Source organism: Neophocaena asiaeorientalis, unplaced genomic scaffold (assembly GCF_003031525.2).
Source record: "Neophocaena asiaeorientalis asiaeorientalis breed wild unplaced genomic scaffold, Neophocaena_asiaeorientalis_V1.1 scaffold217, whole genome shotgun sequence".
In the NCBI taxonomy this organism is placed as follows: domain Eukaryota; kingdom Metazoa; phylum Chordata; class Mammalia; order Artiodactyla; family Phocoenidae; genus Neophocaena; species Neophocaena asiaeorientalis.
The window spans coordinates 5104994-5110098 of record NW_020172293.1 but is presented as its reverse complement, the minus strand read 5'-3'; positions in this window follow the sequence as shown (position 1 = coordinate 5110098).

The following is a 5105-nucleotide window of genomic DNA, read 5'->3' as shown; positions in this document are numbered from 1 at the left end:
AAGAGAAGCCACCACAATGAGCCCCGCAACAAAGAGTAGCCCCCCGCTCACCGCAACTAGAGAAAGCCCGCGTGCAGCAGTGAAGACCCAATGTAGCCAAAAATTAAATGAATAAATAAATAAATTTATTTTTTAAAAAAACATGATCTCTGAGATTTTATGATTTGGTACTAAAATTTAGCTAATAACATTTGTTCACAAGTAAATAAAATACATAGAAGGAGAAACTGATGCCAAAATAACAAGTTGACAAATTTTCTGCTCAAAAGGAAAAGTAAGAGAAAACAGATTTCTATAATTAATTAGGAGAATTTAAATTTATTTTAATTTTTCTATTGACTCTAATATTCTATTTATTAGTATTTTTAAAATTTTTATAATATGCAATTCATTATTTAATGAAAGCTATCACATATTTTCATATAAGGAACACCCCAGGGTTCCAATCAATTTTATTTAATTTAGGAATGATCATTATATTTATATACATAAATCCACATGTGTCTTATGAATTGGATTTATTTTAAATTCTCCTATATTTAATAAATTATGAACTTTTGAAAAACATGCATATTTGTCCCATTCCTCTTACCATATTGGGTACAATTGTTCACTTAAGGTACAGTTAAGTTTCCTTTTAGTGGCTGTTTTTGTTTAGATTTTTATTTATATAGTCAGACACTAACTTTTAAGCTTTGGTTAGATCTGTCTAATATATCACTTTGTACGAGCGTTTCCCCCAGAGCACTGTAAATCTGCAATGAGAAGGAAGTATGGGCAAGCAAGCAAGAAAAATGTCCAGGAATGAATCTGTGCTAAAGATTGCACACAACTGAATATTTTGCATATTAAGTTATTCTTATTATGTTATCTCCAAAGGGTCAGGCATTAAGTTTTAATTTACCCTGATGACCTTAATCAGATTTGTTTCAGATTTATGAGGACTGTAAAATTAGGAAACTTTCATTAAAAAAATTAAACCCCCTGGATGGCTCCCCAAAGCACATCCAGCATTACTTACGACTTTATTATTTCAGCTAGTTGGATACATCATAACCACAGCTCTAGCCAGGTCTGTAAGAGTTCTGTGACTGACGCCTAATGGAACCAATTTTCACTCTGGCAGAACAAGTTCAAGTTCTAATACTAACTTGAATCCTAGTTTCCTTTGAATGCCAGGAACCAGATCCTTGAAGAAGAAAATGTATCAGAGCATCTGCCTATTAAGCGACATTCCATTTATTTCATCTAAATAGCTCGCAGGAACAATTGACTAAAATCTAAAATAGAAAACAAATAGTTTTTTAATTACTGAATTTCCTTTACTCTTTTTTTAGTCTTCTTTCCCTCTTGGCCTCAATTTTCTACAAAATTCCCCTATTTACACTGAGGACCAGAGACCTTTTTAAAACAGGAACAAATGTTTCAGTGCACTCACTCACCTACACTAACAACCATATTACAGTCACAGTTCATTGACTGTCACCCGCCCACATTTTTATTACCCTACATCTGATGAACATTGATGCACTTGGGTTTCTTCCTCTGCACTGGAAGGAAAAAATAATAATTTAGATAGAATTCTAAGAACTTAGCACGTTTTGTCAATAGCTTCATTGTTCCTTGTGTCCATTCATCACATCTTGCCTGCTACTGAAATCTTTCCTTACTTTCCAACATTATTAAAGTCAGTCATTATTAAAGCCATCTCAAAAAGAGATGGATACTTCTGCAACTTCTAAGATACTGTCAACTAACAATCATATTTTCAACACTTCAAATTTTATTGTATTTTCAAGCTTCGGGAAAATCTAATATTCTTGCATATTTCCTAAGATGGAATTTCATGTAGACAATGATGTGATAGGAAAGATGAGGCTTATCTAATGATTTTGGCATTGCCCCTAGATAACTGTGCTCCTCTGAGAAAAGCAGCAATGGTTTTCTTATTATCAGAGCACATTAAAGAGCACGTTCTGAAGTCCTACATGTCTTACGTTTGAGAGAGAAAAATCACTGGGAAAACAACAGTTATATTTGTATTCATCTAGTTTCATTAAAATATACTTTGGGCACTCTTTTTTTTATAACAATTTTATAACATATATTCTACAAGACCACTTAACGGATAATTGTATTTTAGTTTTATTTTTCACAAAAGTCAGGTTTAATTAAAGCTTTATGAAAAGGCTAAAAAGTATTCCACAGTTTCTAATTTTCCAACCCCTCCTTCAGTAGGAATGACTTAAGTAATTTGATCCAGATAGTTTATGTTGTTGGAGTTCAATCTCAGTGAATAAGCCTCTCTAAATAGAATGCATGTTTTAGTCATTTTCAATTAATATGAAGTTGTTTTGCCAAAATATAACTGTAAATGGGAAGCCATTATTCTGAACATTTGGAAACTATAGTTTTAAAAAAATTATTTGTTGATATTTGATATAAAAATAGTTTAAGCCACTCATTAATGCTATTTTCCATTAATCACAAAGAAGTAAATTCAAAGCAAAGATAATTGTTTTATTGGTTTACCAAAGATCCCTGATGAAATGCACACACCACCAAGAACAAAAGTTAGGTCCTCAACATGTTCCAAATTTCAATGGAAACAAGACATGGGCATGGATTTACAGATGATACATTACAGGCTGACTAGGGAAAAGTCTGCACATAATGTATATTCTGTGTGTGTGTTCACGTGTGGAAACGAAAGCCAGGAAGAGAGGGGAAAAGAGCCACAATCGTATAATGGTTCTCTCTCTTAGATTTATTAATGGGGAATGGAGAGAAAGATAACCCAGGACTCTTCTCTCTGGTGACAATACAATACTAGGGAAAAAAATCGGGCGTCATATGTAATTTACTATAGAATTGCTTGTCTTAGAAATAGACTAGAGGGAATACAAACTCTGTTGCATGTGCATACGTGTACAGATACAATACACACATTTTCTCTTCCGAAATTTTTATTTCAAATCTGCTTTAAATCAAAATGAGTTGAGCTCAGTCTGGGGCTGGTGAGAAAGAACCTTCTAAAAATTTTGCTCAACCCAGCAAATGCTTTAAAAGTGAACTAATGAGCAGTATCTCTTAGTTACCTAACCATGCTCCAAGAAAGACTGGCTCTCTGTATTTTGATTTAGAAAGAAAGTGCTCGGGCTTTTAAAGAACAAAGAAGGAAAGCCTTCTCCATCCTTCCTTCCCTCCCTTCCTCTCCACAATTTGACCACTCCATTTTTCCCAGCTTTTCTTTATTTTTTTTTAAGGTCCGTCTCCTTTCTTTGGCCTTCCTTCCCTCCTTGTACGTCCACGACCACTAATTTGACTAAAAAGGATTTTCCACGAAGGACCCTTCTTAACACATAGGACCTTTCTTAACACATCAACGTGATAAGTGGACACCCACTATCTTGGGACTCGGCCCACCTGACCCGGGCGGTCTCCCCCGTACCCCGCCCTCTGCTCTCCTGCTTCTCCGGCGCCTCCCCCGGGGGCTGAACACCCCCCCGGCAGGTCTCGCGGCAAGTTGAGAGCTTGGTCTGGCGCCGCGCGGTGTAGCCACCAACTTCTGCTTTCCCCCAGGGAAAACTGCGAGACTCGAAGCGCGTCGGCAAGTGCTTCTTGGGGTCGGCTTGGGGTCTCCGAGCCCCCGGACTGGAGGCCCAAAGCCCTCCTCCTCCCGCGCCTGGCGTCGGGGGAACCTGGGTCTGGGGATAATTCAAAGCCCTCGGAGCCCCCAACACCCCAGCACCCACATCTGCCCGAGCGAGAAAGCGCAGGATGGAGCTTGCACGGCTCGTATGGCTTCGGCATGACCCGTGGAGAGACGAGATGCGCGTGGAGACCCAAGAGTTGGGGGAAGAGGGTGGTGAGAGGGCCCAGTCCAGGCTGCCCCTCGCGCTGGGGGCGCCGCCAGTCCAGACCTCAAAGGGAGCAAACGAGCGCGGAGCCGTTTTCCGCTTCACCAGAGAGCGGGCTTTTCGCTGAGAAGGAAAAACACAGGGAAAGTCAGCTCGCGCGCTTGTTTTGGTTTTTCGTCTGTTTGCCTCCCAATTAAAAAGTGGCCGGCTAGGCGACAGCTTTGCGGTTTTCACAGTGTAAAACGGATTAGAGGGAAAGCTCCAGCCCTTCTCGACTTTCGCTTGCGGTTTGCAACCCCCGGGGAAGGCGTGACCCTGCGGCACCTGCCGGGACGAGCTCCTCCCGCTGCGGCCCGACCTGCGGCCTCGGCTCTCCTGGGGCGGGGCCCGGCAGGGCGGAGCCGAGGCTGCGCGCCGGGGGGAGTGGGGAGTGGGGGGTGGGAGGGGGAAAGCCGGGTCCCTCCGTGCAGGGAAACTTCGTGCCCCGGGCCGGCACCGCCTCCCCTCCCCCACGCCCTCCCGGCGCCGGGACCTGAGCTTTCCTCTGAGAGTCCGGATCCTGGGTGTGCGGAAATCCTGTGACAACCCCTGGGGGACCCCTCTCCAAGACGCGGAGGAGGGAAGAGCAAAGAAAAGGAATTTACTGCAGATGGCACCGGAACCGGAGTTGGCTTGTTCGTGCCCTGCTCGATGCTCGTAGGTTTTCCCCAAGAATCTCGAATTCGCTGAGGTCACTTATACCCAAGAAACGATGAGTTCACACGCACACTCTTTAGTTAAAAGGGAAAAAGGAAAGAAAGAAAAACTGCTCTTCGATCCTCTCCACGTTCCTTGCTTTCACCAAATAAACAAAGCATCCGGGCGAGAGTGAGCTGAAGCCGGGGGCGCCGGAGGTGCACAAGGAGAGGTTCCCTGTGGGCCCGCCGCTCCGCCCCGGCCTCTTGCACCGGCACCTGCCCAAGAGTTTGCGGGGTGTGGGCGCTGAATGCGATTCCGGGACCGGCCAGGCTCATCCTGAACACTTGGATCTGAAAAGTCCATGGACAGGTCACCAACCCCCGGCGACCCTTTCCTGGTGGCCTTCTGCTTTTAATAAACGAAAATAAAAGTTTGCTTTCAAGTTAAAGAAACGCCGTTTTCGTCTTTCAGCCCTGACGCGTGACTTACGCCTCTTTTTATACCAGCAGGATATTATCAATGGTGATTGTCGAAATCGATACCGGGGCATCCGCGGACGAGGACCTA